This window comes from Oncorhynchus gorbuscha, linkage group LG20 (genome assembly GCF_021184085.1).
Source record: "Oncorhynchus gorbuscha isolate QuinsamMale2020 ecotype Even-year linkage group LG20, OgorEven_v1.0, whole genome shotgun sequence".
NCBI lineage: Eukaryota > Metazoa > Chordata > Actinopteri > Salmoniformes > Salmonidae > Oncorhynchus > Oncorhynchus gorbuscha.
In genome coordinates this window covers 43,753,388-43,770,887 of record NC_060192.1, presented here as the reverse complement: position 1 = coordinate 43,770,887, position 17,500 = coordinate 43,753,388, and the positions used below count along the sequence as shown (strand labels likewise).

The 17,500-nt window shown below is 44.0% G+C and overlaps 1 protein-coding gene across 1 annotated transcript in view; it reads left to right on the top strand.

Annotated features, from left to right (window-relative positions):
* The window catches only part of inpp5kb (inositol polyphosphate-5-phosphatase Kb), a 37,217-nt gene that overhangs the window by 10,601 nt on the left and 9,116 nt on the right, over nt 1–17,500 (top strand). The window lies entirely within an intron of this gene.

The window sequence follows — 17,500 nt, the reverse complement described above, 5'->3', positions numbered from 1 at the left end:
AGGAGAGGAGAGGGAGAGGAGAGAAGAGGGGAGGGGAGAGGAGAGGAGAGGAGGGGGAGGGAGAGGAGAGGGGAGGGGAGAGGGGAGGGGAGGGAGGGGAGGGAGGGGAGAGGAGAGGAGAGGAGAGGGGAGGAGAGGGGAGGAGAGGGGAGAGAAGAGGGGAGGGGAGGGGAGGGGAGGGTAGAGGAGAGGAGGAGAGGAGAGGAGAGGAGAGGAGGAGAGGGGGAGGAGGGGAGAGGAGAGGAGAGGAGAGGAGAGGGTAATATCAACAGAACAGAGGGGGAGAAGACATAATGTCAACAGGACACCAAGTAAGACAGGAGAAAGTACACCAGACTGGACAGACTGATTCTAGACCCCGACATTTAGACATAGACACTGAGGACTGAGATAGATCGTCGGGGGGGTCGGGGGACACTGTGGCGCCGTACAAAGATACCCCTGCAGAGGGCCAACCAGGCAGATACCCCTGCAGAGGGCCAACCAGGCAGATACCCCTGCAGAGGGCAAACCAGGCAGATACCCCTGCAGAGGGCCAACCAGGCAGATACCCCTGCAGAGGGCCAACCAGGCAGATACCCCTGCAGAGGGCCAACCAGGCAGATACCCCTGCAGAGGGCCAACCAGACAGATACCCCTGCAGAGGGCCAACCAGGCAGATACCCCTGCAGAGGGCCAACCAGGCAGATGCCCCTGCAGAGGGCCAACCAGGCAGGATATAAGCCCACCAGGCAGGATATAAGCCCATCAGGCAGGAGATAAGCCCACCAGGCAGGAGATAAGCCCACCAGGCAGGAGATAAGCCCACCAGGCAGGATATAAACCCACCAGGCAGGAGATAAGCCCACCAGGCAGGATATAAGCCCACCAGGCAGGAGATAAACCCACCAGGCAGGATATAAACCCACCAGGCAAGATATAAACCCACCAGGCAGGATATAAACCCACCAGGCAGGATATAAGCCCACCAGGCAGGATATAAACCCACCAGGCAAGATATAAACCCACCAGGCAGGATATAAGCCCACCAGGCAGGATATAAGCCCACCCACTTTTCCAACGCCACCAAGGGGTTATCAGCATACCACCGAATAACTACCCTGAGACAATGCTGAGTATAGCCCACGAAGATCCCAGGGCCCCAGGCCCCCAAGCCCCCAGGCCCCCAGGCCCCCAGGCCCCCAAGCCCCCAGGCCCCCAGGCCCCCAGGCCCCCAAGCCCCCAGGCCCCCAGGCCCCCAGGCCCCTAAGCCCCCAGGCCCCCATGCCCCCAGGCCCCCCAGCATTATGTACTCCTGCCACAATCAGTATGCACTCCTGCCTTTCCCCGTCACGCGCATCGGCGATTATTGGACTCACCGGGACTCCATCCCCTCTATCATTACCTCCCTATATCTGTCTGGTTCCCAGTTCTATTCCCGACTGCAGCATTGGTTTTCATATGTTTCCCCGTGTGCTGACGCTGTTCCTGTTTTGTTGCTTGTCTGTTCCATATTAAATGTCAACTCCCCGTACCTACTTCTCATCTCCAACGTCAGCCCATACAGTCTCCATTGTTCCAAGGTCTTGGCCGTTCTGTTCAGACTCGGGACAATATGCATATTCAAAGAACAGTCCGTAATTTGTTTTCTAAAGTTCATGATCTTTTCGTTGTCGAAGAAGTTCATGAATTCATCACTGCTGAAGTGAAAGCCATCCTCTCTTGGGGAATGCTGCTTTTTAGTGAGCTTTGCGACAGTATCAAAAAGAAATGTGGGATTATTGTTATCACTCTCTCTCTCTATATATATATATCTATATCACTCTCTCTCTATATATCTATATCTCTACCACTCTCTCTCTCTATATATATATATCCATATCACTCTCTCTCTATATATATATCTATATCACTCTCTCTCTATATATCTATATCTCTACCACTCTCTATATATATATATATCTATATCACTCTCTCTCTCTTTATATATATATCTATATTGCTCTCTCTCTATATATATATATATATATATATATCTATATCGCTCTCTCTCTATATATATATATATATATCTATATCGCTCTCTATATATATATATATCTATCTCTCTCTCTATATATATATATATATATATATATATACTCTCTCTCTATATAGATATATCCATATCGCTCTCTCTTTATATATATATATATATATATATCTATATCGCTCTCTCTCTCTATATATATATATCTATATCGCTCTCTATATATATATATATATATATATATATCGCTCTCTCTCTCTATATATATATATCTATATCTACTCTCTCTCTATATATATATATATATATATCACTCTCTCTCTATATATATATATCTATATCTCTCTCTCTCTTTATATATATATCTATATCGCTCTCTCTCTATATATCTATATCTATATCACTCTCTATATATATATATCTATATCACTCTCTCTCTCTTTATATATATATCTATATCGCTCTCTCTTTATATATCTATATATCTATATCACTCTCTCTCTATATATCTATATCTATATCACTCTCTCTCTCTTTATATCTATATCTATATCGCTCTCTCTCTTATATATATATCTATATCTATATCACTCTCTCTCTATATCTATATATCTATATCACTCTCTCTCTATATAAATATATATCTATATCGCTCTCTCTCTATATAAATATATATCTATATCGCTCTCTCTCTATATATCTATATATCTATATCGCTCTCTCTCTCTCTCTCTATATATATATATATATATATCGCTCTCTCTCTATATATCTATATATCTATATCGCTCTCTCTCTATATATCTATATATCTATATCGCTCTCTCTCTCTCTCTCTCTATATATATATATCTATATTGCTCTCTCTCTCTCTATATATATATATATATCTATATTGCTCTCTCTCTCTCTGTATATATATCGCTCTCGCTCTCTCTTTATATATATATTTGTATATCGCTCTCTCTTTTATATATATATATATACAGTGGGGCAAAAAGTATTTAGTCAGCCACCAATTGTGCAAGTTCTCCCACTTAAAAAGATGAGAGAGGCCTGTAATTTTCATCATAGGTACACTTATGACAGACAAAATTTGACAAAAGAAATCCAGAAAATCACATTGTAGGATTTTTAATGAATTTATTTGCAAACTATGGTGGAAAAACTTGATCCAGGTTATGACTCTGGCAGTGAGTAGGTCCTGAGACATGTTGGACAAAGTCCACTTAGTCGATGACGGCTCCGAAAGACTTTTGGAGTGGTTCTGTGGACTTCTTCATGTGAATATTGAAGTCACCAATTTTTTAAATATCTTCCATGACTACAAGGGCCAATAGGAATTCAGGGAATGTAATGAGGAATGCTGTATATGGCCCAGGAGGCCTTTAACCAGTAGCTACAAATAGGACGGAGTTGAGCTGCATAGATTTCATGACTTTTAACCTAAAAATAAAAATAAAAATATGTGTAAATAAATTTGTTGCGTCAAATGTATGTTAGATATGGTCACTAGTGTAGCCAGGAGCAGAGTTCTCATTTAGAGTTCTCTGCTCTCAGAGTTCTCATTTAGAGTTCTCTGCTCTCAGAGTTCTCATTTAGAGTTCTCTGCTCTCAGAGTTCTCATTTAGAGTTCTCTGCTCTCAGAGTTCTCATTTAGAGTTCTCTGCTCTCAGAGTTCTCATTTAGAGTTCTCTGCTCTCAGAGTTCTCATTTAGAGTTCTCTGCTCTCAGAGTTCTCATTTAGAGTTCTCTGCTCTCAGAGTTCTCATTTAGAGTTCTCTGCTCTCAGAGTTCTCATTTAGAGTTCTCTGCTCTCAGAGTTCTCATTTAGAGTTCTCTGCTCTCAGAGTTCTCATTTAGAGTTCTCTGCTCTCAGAGTTCTCATTTAGAGTTCTCTGCTCTCAGAGTTCTCATTTAGAGTTCTCTGCTCTCAGAGTTCTCATTTAGAGTTCTCTGCTCTCAGAGTTCTCATTTAGAGTTCTCTGCTCTCAGAGTTCTCATTTAGAGTTCTCTGCTCTCAGAGTTCTCATTTAGAGTTCTCTGCTCTCAGAGTTCTCATTTAGAGTTCTCTGCTCTCAGAGTTCTCATTTAGAGTTCTCTGCTCTCAGAGTTCTCATTTAGCACAGTAAAATTCATCAGGCTACGTTTTAGTCAGGCCAATCACATTAAGTTTATGATCAGTGATTAGTTCCTTGTCATTGGAGGTGAGGGATCTAACATTAAGCGGTCCCATTTTGAGATGTGAGGTGTTATCACAATATGTTTTCATTAATGACCGGAATAGAGGAGTTCTTTATTCCAACAAGATTTCTAAGGAAAACGCATGTTTAGATTTGCCAAACCTAGTTTGAGCCTCAGCCAGCACCGTCTTCAGATTTGAGTTTACGTTGGTAGCCCTGGCCCCTGGTAAACAATGTGTCATGGCTGGATGATATTGTAGGTAATGTAGTCACCAATGACTAGGGTTTTCAATTAGTCCGGTCTAACGGTGAGAGGCTTCAGTGGTTCAGACTCCTTAACGGGTGGAGGAGAGACCTGAGGAGACTCAGGCTCTGGTTAAAGGTTTCTATCGGCTGAATGAGTGACCCCGGTTGACAATCCCGACAGCATTTCTTTCCAGAAGCCTTGAGAAACTTGTCTGGCTGCGTGAGGTTTTATACTACTATCTGTACTTACTGGTGGTACAGACGCTGTTTCATCCTTTCCTACACTTACATTTCCCTTGCCTAATGATTGCATCTGAAGCTGGGCTGCAGCACGGCTGTCCTCACCATAAGGCGCTCATTCTCCTTTATATGAGGACAGCGACTGCAACGAGCAGGCAACATGTTACTTAGTTTTGCCTGGTGGATGTATCTGGATGTCCAGATTATCGTTGTCCCTTCCACGGGACGGTTGAGCTAATGTAGCTAATGCGATTAGCATGAGGTTGTAAGTAAGAAGAACCTTTCCCAGGACATAGACATATCTGATATTGGCAGAAAGCTTAAATTCTTGTTAATCTAACTGCACTGTCCAATGTACAGTAGCTATTACAGTGAAATAATACCATGCTATTGTTTGAGGAGAGTGTACAATTTTTTTACATACAAAGTTATTAATAAACAAATTGGGCATATTTGGGCAGTCTTGATACAAAACTTTGAACAGAAATGCAATAGTTCATTGGATCAGTCTAACATGTTGCACATCTAGTGGTCAGAATGTATACTGCACCCAGGGATGGATTAATACATTAATTATGGCCTTTCTCTTGCATTTCAAAGACAATGGTACAAAAAAAATTACAAAAGAATGGTTGGTTTTTTCTTTGTACTATATTTTACCAGATCTAATGTGTTTTATTCTCCTACATTTCTTTCACATTTCCACAAACTTCAAAGTGTTTCCTTTCAAATGTAGCCAAGAATATGCATATCCTTGCTTCAGGTCCTGAGCTACAGGCAGTTAGATTTGGGTATGTAAAAAAAGGGTGGTTCCTTAATTAAGAGTTTTATTTTCTGATTAAAAAAGTTGAGTGATAAAAACTAAAACGTTGGTAAACTTGTTAAATACAGAGTTTGATTGAATGTTGCTACTTGGCAGGTAACCAACATACAGTTGATCCAGTGTGTTGTTCTCACTACCTCTTTGTCCCTTTCATCTGTCTTCTATGTTCTGCAAAGACCTGTACTCTTTCAGTCTTCTCTCTCTCTCTGTCTCTCTCTCTCTCTCTCTCTCTCTCTCTCTCTCTCTCTCTCTCTCTCTCTCTCTCTCTCTCTCTCTCTCTCTGTCTCTCTCTCTCTCTCTCTCTCTCTCTCTCTCTCTCTCTCTCTCTCTTCTCTCTCTTTCTCTCTCTCTGTCTTCTATGTTCTGTGAAGACCTGTACTCTCAGTCTTCTCTCTGTCCCTCTCTCTCTCTCTCTCTCTCTCTCTGTTCTGTCTCTCCTCTCCATCTCTCTGTCTTCTCTCTACCCCTCTCTCTCTCTGTCTCTCTCTCTCTCTTCTGTCTCTCTGTCTCTCCTCTCCATCTCTCTGTTCTGTCTCTCCTCTCCATCTCTCTGTCTCTCTTTCTCTCTCTCTCTCTGTTCTGTCTCTCCTCTCCATCTCTCTGTCTCTCAATCTGTCCTCTTCTCTCTCTCTTCTGTCTCTCTCTCTCTCTTCTGTCCCTCGCTCTCTCTCCATCTCTCTGTCTCTCTCTCTCTTCTCTCTCTCTCTCTCTCTCTGTCTCTCTCTCTCTCTCTCTCTCTCTCTGTCTCTCTCAATCTTCTCTCTCTCTTCTGTCTCTCTCAATCTTCTCTCTCTCTCTTCTGTCTCTCTCTCCATCTCTCTCTCTTCTGTCTCTCTGTCTCTCCTCTCCATCTCTCTGTCTCTCTCTCTGTTCTCTGCCTCTCTCTCTCTCTCTCTCTCTCTCTCTCTCTCTCTCTCTCTAGCTCTCTCTCTCTTTCTTTCTGTCAATTCAAAGGGATTTATTGGCATGGGAAACAGGTGTTTACAATACCAAAGCAAATGGAATAGACAATAAACAAAAGGGAAATAAACAAGGGAAACATTTAGTGAAAATTACACACACAAACGTTTTTAAAGAATATGGACATTTCAAATGTTATATTATTGTCTGTGTACAGTGTTGCAACAATCTCTCTCTCTCCACCTCTCTCTCTCTAACTCTCGCTCTCTAACTCTCGCTCTCTAACTCTCGCTCTCTAACTCTCTCTTTCCTTCTCTCTGTTAAGACATGTGCTCTCTTGTCTTTGTACTCCACAGCACTCAGAAGACATGGTTGGGCTTTAAGTAAGAGCTGATTAGTGTCTGTTTTACTGCAAGACCCCACCCCAAACAGTCCCTGAACCTAGCCCCACGCCAACCATCCCTAACCCCACACCAACCGTCCCTAGCCCCACGCCGACCGTCCCTAACCCCACGCCAACCATCCCTAACCCCACACCAACCGTCCCTAACCCCACACCAACCGTCCCTAACCCCACACCAACCGTCCCTAACCCCACACCAACCGTCCCTAACCCCACGCCAACCATCCCTAACCCCACGCCAACCGTTGCTGACCCCACCCCAACCGTCCCTTACCCTAACCCCACGCCAACCGTTCCTGACCTTAACCCCACCCCAACCGCCCCTTACCCTAACCCCATCCCAAACAGTCCCTGACCCTAACCCCACCCCAACCCCACCCCAACCGTCCTAACCCCTGACCCCAACCCCTGACCCTAACCCCCGGCCAACCGTTCTGACCCCACCCCTGGACCTAACCATCTCTGACCCTACCCCCTGAACCCCACCCCATTCCTGACCCTAACCCCTGACCTTAGACCCCCTTACCCTAACCCACCGTTCCTGACCTTAACCCCCTGAACTTAACCCCATCCCAAAACCCCTGACCCTAACCCCTGACCCTAACCCCTGAACCTAACCCCTGACCCTAACCCCTGACCCTAACCCCCATTCCTGACCCTAACCCCTGGACCTAACCTCTGACATTACCCCCTGACAACCCACCCATTCTGACCCTAACCCCTGAACCTAACCCCCTGACCCTAACCCCCTGACCCTAACCCCTGAACCTAACCCCCTGACCCTAACCCCCTGACCCTTACCCCATTCCTGACCCTAACCCTCTGTTAGGGTCAGGAACGTTGTTGTCTATGCACAGAACAAAACATCATGGATAACTAGTCTTTAGTTTGGCACACATGGAAAGAATCCACATCGACATACGATACAGATATACAAAATACTATTAAGGACTTCAAACATGATTGCGTTACGTTAACTCTTAATAAGCTGTTGACCTTTTTGACTGCTATATAAAGAGTATCTAATGTCGTCTCCTTGGCGCCGTTCACCAAGCTGTGGAGATCTCTAGTGAAAGGACGTCAAGGAAGTGCCATTGAGTTATACTGAGCTTTATGTGGAGGTTTCCATCTCGGCACCAACATTATTTTTGACGCCAGTCAGTCCAGACAACCACTGTGGAACTGTGGAACTGGGGAACTTTGAACACAGGGAACTGTCTTCACACTGGACACAGACCTGGCAACCTGTGACCAAGTGAACACAGACCTGGCAACCTGTGACCAGGAGGTCTTCACACTGGACACAGACCTGGCAACCTGTGACCAGGAGGTCTTCACACTGGACACAGACCTGGCAACCTGTGACCAAGTGCCAGTCCCACATCATGTGACCAGGTGCCAGTCCCACATCATGTGACCAGGTGCCAGTCCCACATCATGTGACCAGGAGGTCTTCACGCTGGACACAGACCTGGCAACCCGTGACCAGGTGCCAGTCCCACATCATGTGACCAGGTGCCAGTCCCACATCATGTGACCAGGAGGTCTTCACACTTCACACTGGGGCAGTCCCCTATCAGGTGACCAGGTGATATTCCCACATCATGTGACCAGGAGGACTTCACACTGGGGCAGTCCCCTATCAGGTGACCAGGTGATATTCCCACATCATGTGACCAGGATCAGGTGACCAGGTGATATTCCCACATCTGAACAGGGGCAGTCCCCTATCAGGTGACCAGGTGATATTCCCACATCATGTGACCAGGAGGACTTCACACTGGGGCAGTCCCCTATCAGGTGACCAGGTGATATTCCCACATCATGTGACCAGGAGGAGTTCACACTGGGGCAGTCCCCTATCAGGTGACCAGGTGATATTCCCACATCATGTGCATGTAAGTTCCAATATTTATTTGAAAACACAACAGACAATTTGGAGTAGCAGAAAGTTTAATTGGCAGAGTTTCCGCAGAGTCAAATAAAATCTGGGAATGAACTTGCAGTGTATTAGTTGATGATTCAAATTGAGATACTGTTCCAGACTATTTTATCATCTGTATTCTGTTGGTAGTCTTTAAGATCTATATTCCATACAGTTACTATTCCTGACCCAGTTACTGATCCTAATGTCACTGTCCCTGACCCTAACCCCACCCCAACCATTCCCTTCCCGGACAGACAGAGATGCCCTCTCCGTCCTACCGTTCCAGCCTGCTGTTCTCTGGGTAGAGCGTACACACCTACCTTAACCCCCACCTGCCTGACCACTGTGTCAGTGAACACATCTAGAATGCTGGTATAACCACAGTACAATTAAAGAAGCCTCCAACCCCACCTGTCCCAGACCTTAACCCCTGACCCTAACCCGTGGCACCCTGTGTACCAGTGGAACACCGTCCCAGACCTTAACCCCTGACCCTAACCCGTGGCACCCTGTGTACCAGTGGAACACCGTCCCAGACCTTAACCCCTGACCCTAACCCGTGGCACCCTGTGTACCAGTGGAACACCGTCCCAGACCTTAACCCCTGACCCTAACCCGTGGCACCCTGTGTACCAGTGGAACACCGTCCCAGACCTTAACCCCTGACCCTAACCCGTGGCACCCTGTGTACCAGTGGAACACCGTCCCAGACCTTAACCCCTGACCCTAACCCGTGGCACCCTGTGTACCAGTGGAACACCGTCCCAGACCTTAACCCCTGACCCTAACCCGTGGCACCCTGTGTACCAGTGGAACACCGTCCCAGACCTTAACCCCTGACCCTAACCCGTGGCATCCTGTGTACCAGTGGAACACCGTCCCAGACCTTAACCCCTGACTCTAACCCGTGGCACCCTGTGTGTCCCAGCAGAAGGCCATCCCTGGTGCTGCCTCTATCCATGTACTGCCCGACCCCTCCAACAGTGCTCCACCACTCTTCCTCTACCCCACAAGGTGGGTGTCTTGAGAACTCTACCCCACAAGGTGGGTGTCTTGAGAACTCTACCCCACAAGGTGGGTGTCTTTAGAATTCTACCTCACAAGGTGGGTGTGTTTAGAATTCTACCTCACAAGGTGGGTGTCTTTACAACTCTACCTCACAAGGTGGGTGTCTTGAGAACTCTACCTCACAAGGTGGGTGTCTTGAGAACTCTACCTCACAAGGTGGGTGTCTTTACAACTCTACCCCACCAGGTGGGTGTCTTTAGAACTACCTCACAAGGTGGGTGTCTTTAGAACTCTACCTCACAAGGTGGGTGTCTTTACAACTCTACCCCACCAGGTGGGTGTGTTGAGAATTTATATAGAATTTATATTTTTGATCAGTGTATTTAATCAGGCGATGTCAAGTGAGACCATGGTTTAATTTCAATGTTTCCCCTAAGACCGCAAAGCAAAATATTTAAAAATGAGAGGTACATTACATTGGAACATCACAGCATTAGAACCTAGTTACTAAATCAATCAATCAAAACAATTGCACACCTCAGTGAACTAATTTATCATCAAAGTTTTTAAATGCCCAAGTGGCACCAGGGAATCAAAATGCAATGAATTTTGTAAGTGACTCCAAAAATGTGGAGCATGAAAACTAAAAGCAGATTCAACTCATTCTGTGGAGATCCGCGGAATCTAAAGAGCTAATCAACCCTGTGAAAGGGTTTGGTATCTCATTATTTTATACTAACAATGAAGTTTAGTAAATTGGAAGCTTTGTAAACAAAAAGGAAGTAATTAATTGATCTACAGGACTTTAATGAGGACCAACCAGCCTTTTGATACAGGATGCAGTAGTGAGTATTAAAACTGTCACCTGTGATAAAGCGAAGGGCACTATATGGTAGATAGCATCCAAAGGTTTACGAGTAGTGGCTGATGCATTCTGGTAAATGGTGTCACCATAATCAAGACCTGGTAGGAAAGTTGACTGTACAATCTGCTTCCTGCTGTTTCAGGGAGAGGCCAGATCTATTTCTAAAACAGGAAACCCACTTTAAATCTTAGCTCTTTAACTAACTCATCTGTATGTTTTTTTAAATATGAAGTCCTTGTCAATCCAAATGCCTAGATATTTATAGGTGGGGACTCGATCAATGGAAGAACCATCCAATAATAAATATTTAGTCCATCCAAAACATTCTTGCGAGTACTAGAGAATAACATGTATTTAGTTTTGATCACATTTAAGTACAAGTTTTAAATCAAACAGAGCTTTCTGTCAGGTAACAAGGTCAGATTGTAGCTGTAACATAGCCTGCTCAACAGTTGGGGCAATGGCATAACAATGCAGAGTCTGTAATACCTACATGTTTCAAACAGATCATAATAGTCCCTATGCCCAAGAAAGCGAGGGTAACCTGCCTAGATTATCACGACTCAAGATATGACCCAGATGCATAGTACAGTTCTCAGACGATTTATTAGAAAAACGGGGCAGGCAAAGGGCAAGTCGAGGGCAGGCAGAGGTTCGTGTTCAGGTCAGAGGTACAGGACGGCAGGCAGGCAGGCTCGGGGTCAGGGCAGGAATGCGGGAGAGAGACCTGACAAGACACGGCAAACTGGCAACAGACAAACAGAGAACACAGGTATAAATACACAGGGGATAATGGGGAAGATGGGCTACACCTGGAGGGGGGTGGAGACAGGCACAAAGACAATTGAAACAGATCAGGGTGTGACAGTACCCCTCCAACCCCTCTAGGATGCCAGCGATAGAACTCAGCGATGAGGCCTGGGTCCAGGATATCCCTAGCGGGTACCCAGCACTTCTCCTCTGGGCCATAACCTTCCCAGTCAACCAGGTACTGGATCTCCTGCCCCGCGGCCGCACCTTCAGGAGACACCTCACCGGTTGGCTGTCGATGAAACGTGGGAGAGGGGTGGGCCTGGAAACAGGAGACAAAGGGCTGTGAGACATAGGTTTAATCCTAGACACATGAAAAGTGGGATGTATACAGAGGGTACGGGGCAACAGAAGATGAACAGCAGACAGACTAAGGATCTTGGAGATGGGGGAGACAGTTTGCGGGACTCTACCCGGAGGGGCAGATCCCGAGCGGACAGCCATACCCTCTGCCTTCTGCCCGAGACGACAATGGGGAGCTGGGTTCCGGTGTCATCGATACCTGGAGGTGGTCTTGAGAAGAGCTCTCTTCCATGTACGGTGACAGCGGCTGACGAGCATCTGGGCGTATGCTGACCTCTTCCTTGCTCCGGGAAGAGCGGGGGTTGATATCCCAGGGAGCACTCAAAAGGTGAGAGACCAGTGACTGAGCAAGGGATGGTGTGGCGAGTGTACTTTACCCACACGAGCTGCTGGCTCCAGAAGTTACCAATTACCCCAATCGTAATTCCATTCTGTGGGGTTGAGACGATCAGAGAGGAAAGCACAAGGATGCAGATTTTGGTCTTGGGATGAACCCACTCTGACATCCGAGGCGCTGCCCTCCACCAAGCCGGGACGGATCTGGATGGATTAGGATGGGGGCGGTCGTGAATTGAGTTTGAGGTCCAAGAACGCCTGGTCTGCAGCTGGAGACCACTTAAACGGGACCTTGGGAGAGGTGAGTGCTGACAGGGAGGAAGCCCGGGTGCTGTAGCCACGAATGAACCAGCTGTAGAATTTGGCAAACCCTAGGAAGCGTTGCAGCTGCACTCTGGGTTGCGGCCCATCACCCAACGCTCTCACCTTTTGAGGATCCATCTGGATGTTGCCTGCAGCTATGATGTATCCCAGGAAGGAAATGGTGGAGCGATGGAGTTCTCATCTTTACACTTTGACGTACAGCTGGTTCTCCAGAAGACAATGTTGGACTTGTCTGACATGGAGGACATGTTCTTGAGCCAAGTGGGAAAACAGGTAGACGATGTCATCAAGGTAGACGAATACGAACCGGTTCAACATGTCCCAGAGAACATTGTTTACCAGGGCCTGGAACACAGCAGGAGCGTTGGTCAGTCCGAACGGCATCAGCAGGTATTTGTATTGCCCGCAAGCTGTGTTAAAGGCGGTCTTCCACTCAGATCAGGGTGTGACTCTATTTCATTGTTGGTTAAAAAACCTCTTTGGGCTGCAATCCCGTTAACAGGATGATATGACAACAGCCAGTGAAAGTGCAGGGCGCCAAATTCAAAACAACAGAAATCTCATAATCAAATATTCCTCAAAGATACATGTATCTTATACCGTTTTAAAGGTAATCTTGTTGTTAATCCCACCACAGTGTCCGATTTCAAATAGGCTTTACGGCGAAAGCACCACAAACGATTATGTTAGGTCACCACCAAGCCACAGAAAAACACAGCCATTTTCCCAGCCAGTGTTACGTCGGACAAAAACGTCAAAAAGTTATATTACAGGTCGAAGAAACATTTCCAACTAAGTACAGAATCAATCACAGTAGAAGCCTCATTCAAATTTCTATAGACAGGTTACATCTAGTGGAAGCCCAACGGGAACTGTGTTGAATACATACCAAACTCAGATTTTTCACTTCCTGTTTTGATTTCTCCTCAGGTTTTTACCTGCCATATGAGTTCTGTTATACTCACAGACATCATTCAAACAGTTTTAGAAACTTCAGAGTGTTTCCTATCCAATACTAATAATGATATGCAAATATTAGTTACTGAGACTGAGGAGCAGGCCGTTTACTTTGGACAACTTATTCATCCAAGCTACTCAATACTGCCCCCCAGCCATAAGAAGTTAAAGTCTTGTAAATAAGCATTTCACAGTAAGACCTGTACAATTTGATTTGATTTGCATACAGATTAATTTTATACATTTTAACAGATCGATAAATGTTATTTATATCAATATTAAAGTGAACAGTCCCCAGTGCAAACCCATGCGGTACACCTTTTGCAAAATTCAGAAAACTAGATTTAACACCATCAGAGATCACACATTGAGTCCTGTCTGACAGATAATTTTCAAACCACTTGCAGAAGAAGACTGATCCAGGCCTATTTCAGTCAACCTTTGAATGAGAATGTGAGGGTAACGGAGGCCTTGCAAACCTCTATAAATGAAGACAGCACAATGATTTTTATGATCTATGCAGCTTATCATCTATAACATAGCAGCTGAAATGATGTTCAGGTCTAAAAGCAGGCTGGTGAACATTAAGAGAGTGAGAAGTTTAAAAAGTTCTTAGCTGAAAGTTAGTCAGGGATTCTAAAAAACGAAAACTTTGGAAAGGCAAGATAACTTGGACTGGTACTTTTCGAAGTCAGAAATATCTCCTTCTCCAGCCCATAGGCAGGTAGCCTGGCGAGTAGAAGCGTTTGGCCAGTAACCCAAAGGTTGCTTGGAAATGAGTTATCTGATTCAGAAGAATCTCCTCCTTTATGTTGGGGGGAGGATGTCTCGCTTTCCAGATCGTAAGTAACAAATATAGGTCAATGGTTCTGCAGTAAGTGAATCAGCTCCTATGGTTTAATTAACATCAATCTGTACTGTAGTGAGTGAATCAGCTCCTATGGTTTAATTAACATCAATCTGTACTGGAGTGAGTGAATCAGCTCCTATGGTTTAATTAACATCAATCTGTACTGTAGTTGTTATGCAGGTGAATGAGGACCCAAAAGCGACTTGGCGAAAACAGAGTCTTTAATCCAGTTTAAGGAAATAGCAATACTCCTAGACAAATCGGAGCGGTAAATAAAGCATAAAAAACAATTCCACTCGTAATGACGAGAACAGACTGGAGACTCGATCATAAACTGTAGGTTGCCTCGGGAAGGCACTTGACCGTAGCAGACTCAGACACCTGCTCACCACGCAGCATCTGAGGGAAACACGACACGACAGGGCGATACAAAGACACAGCACGGTGAACAATATACAAGGATCCGACAGGACAGAAACGGAAAACAAGGGGAGAAATAGGGACTCTAATCAGGGGAAAAGATAGGGAACAGGTGTGGAAAGACTAAATGATTGATTAGGGGAATAGGAACAGCTGGGAGCAGGAACGGAACGATAGAGAGAAGAGAGAGAGGGAGGGAGAGAGAGAGAAAAAAGGGAACAAACCTAAAAAGACCAGCAGGGGGAAAACGAACAGAAGGAAAAGCAAAATGACAAGACAATATAAGACAAAACATGACAGTAGTGAGTGAATCAGCTCCTATGGTTTAATTAACATCAATCTGTACTGTAGTGAGAAGTGAATCAGCTCCTATGGTTTAATTAACATCAATCTGTACTGGAGTTAGAAGTGAATCAGCTCCAATGGTTTAATTAACATCAATCTGTACTGGAGTTAGAAGTGAATCAGCTCCTATGGTTTAATTAACATCAATCTGTTACTGGAGTTAAGTGAATCAGCTCCTATGGTTTAATTAACATCAATCTGTTCTGCAGTAAGTGGGGCAGAAAGCAGAAGGGATTAAGTGAATCAGCTCCTATGGTTTAATTAACATCAATCTGTACTGGAGTTAGAAGTGAATCAGCTCCTATGGTTTAATTAACATCAATCTGTACTGGAGTTAGAAGTGAATCAGCTCCTATGGTTTAATTAACATCAATCTGTACTGGAGTTAGAAGTGAATCAGCTCCTATGGTTTAATTAACATCAATCTGTACTGTAGTGAGAAGTGAATCAGCTCCTATGGTTTAATTAACATCAATCTGTACTGGAGTTAGAAGTGAATCAGCTCCTATGGTTTAATTAACATCAATCTGTACTGGAGTTAGAAGTGAATCAGCTCCTATGGTTTAATTAACATCAATCTGTACTGGAGTTAGAAGTGAATCAGCTCCTATGGTTTAATTAACATCAATCTGTACTGTAGTGAGAAGTGAATCAGCTCCTATGGTTTAATTAACATCAATCTGTACTGGAGTTAGAAGTGAATCAGCTCCTATGGTTTAATTAACATCAATCTGTACTGGAGTTAGAAGTGAATCAGCTCCTATGGTTTAATTAACATCAATCTGTACTGTAGTGAGAAGTGAATCAGCTCCTATGGTTTAATTAACATCAATCTGTACTGGAGTTAGAAGTGAATCAGCTCCTATGGTTTAATTAACATCAATCTGTACTGTAGTGAGAAGTGAATCAGCTCCTATGGTTTAATTAACATCAATCTGTACTGTAGTGAGAAGTGAATCAGCTCCTATGGTTTAATTAACATCAATCTGTACTGGAGTTAGAAGTGAATCAGCTCCTATGGTTTAATTAACATCAATCTGTAAGTGAGTCAAGTGAATCAGCTCCTATGGTTTAATTAACATCAATCTGTACTGGAGTTAGAAGTGAATCAGCTCCTATGGTCAATCTGTACTGTAGTGAGAAGTGAATCAGTCTGTTGGTTTAATTAACATCAATCTGTACTGTAGTGAGAAGTGAATCAGCTCCTATGGTTTAATTAACATCAATCTGTACTGGAGTTAGAAGTGAATCAGCTCCTATGGTTTAATTAACATCAATCTGTACTGGAGTTAGAAGTGAATCAGCTCCTGTTTAATTAACATCAACTGTGCTGGAGTTAGAAGTGAATCAGCTCCTATGGTTTAATTAACATCAATCTGTACTGTAGTGAGTGGGGCAGAAAGCAGAAGGGATTAAGTGAATCAGCTCCTATGGTTTAATTAACATCAATCTGTACTGGAGTTAGAAGTGAATCAGCTCCTATGGTTTAATTAACATCAATCTGTAAGTTTGAATCAGCTCCTATGGTTTAATTAACATCAATCTGTACTGTAGTGAGAAGTGAATCAGCTCCTATGGTTTAATTAACATCAATCTGTACTGGAGTTAGAAGTGAATCAGCTCCTATGGTTTAATTAACATCAATCTGTACTGGAGTTAGAAGTGAATCAGCTCCTATGGTTTTATACTGCAGTGAGAAGTGAATCAATTGAATCAGCTCCTATGGTTTAATTAACATCAATCTGTACTGTAGTGAGAAGTGAATCAGCTCCTATGGTTTAATTAACATCAATCTGTACTGGAGTTAGAAGTGAATCAGCTCCTATGGTTTAATTAAATCAATCTGTACTGGAGTTAGAAGTGAATCAGCTCTATGTTTTTATACTGTTTATCTGAGAAGTGAATCAATTGAATCAGCTCCTATGGTTTAATTAACATCAATCTGTACTGTAGTGAGAAGTGAATCAGCTCCTATGGTTTAATTAACATCAATCTGTACTGGAGTTAGAAGTGAATCAGCTCCTATGGTTTAATTAACATCAATCTGTACTGGAGTTAGAAGTGAATCAGCTCCTATGGTTTAATTCACATCAATCTGTACTGGAGTTAGAAGTGAATCAGCTCCTATGGTTTAATTCACATCAATCTGTACTGGAGTTAGAAGTGAATCAGCTCCTATGGTTTAATTAACATCAATCTGTACTGGAGTTAGAAGTGAATCAAGTGAATCAGCTCCTATGGTTTTATACTGCAGTAAGAAGTGAATCAAGTGAATCAGCTCCTATGGTTTTATACTGCAGTAAGAAGTGAATCAAGTGAATCAGCTCCTATGGTTTTATACTGCAGTAAGAAGTGAATCAAGTGAATCAACTCCTATGGATTTTTTTAACATCAATATTTATCAAAGCACTTGGTACATCACAGACATCAAAGGGTTGAAAATAAAGTCTGTTGGTCAATCATTCTCTACAATCTGTCCTGAGGTGACTAAAGGACTCCCCCTCCACCTCCTCCACCTCTCTGATGAGATCATTTTCAGAGATGATCCTTTA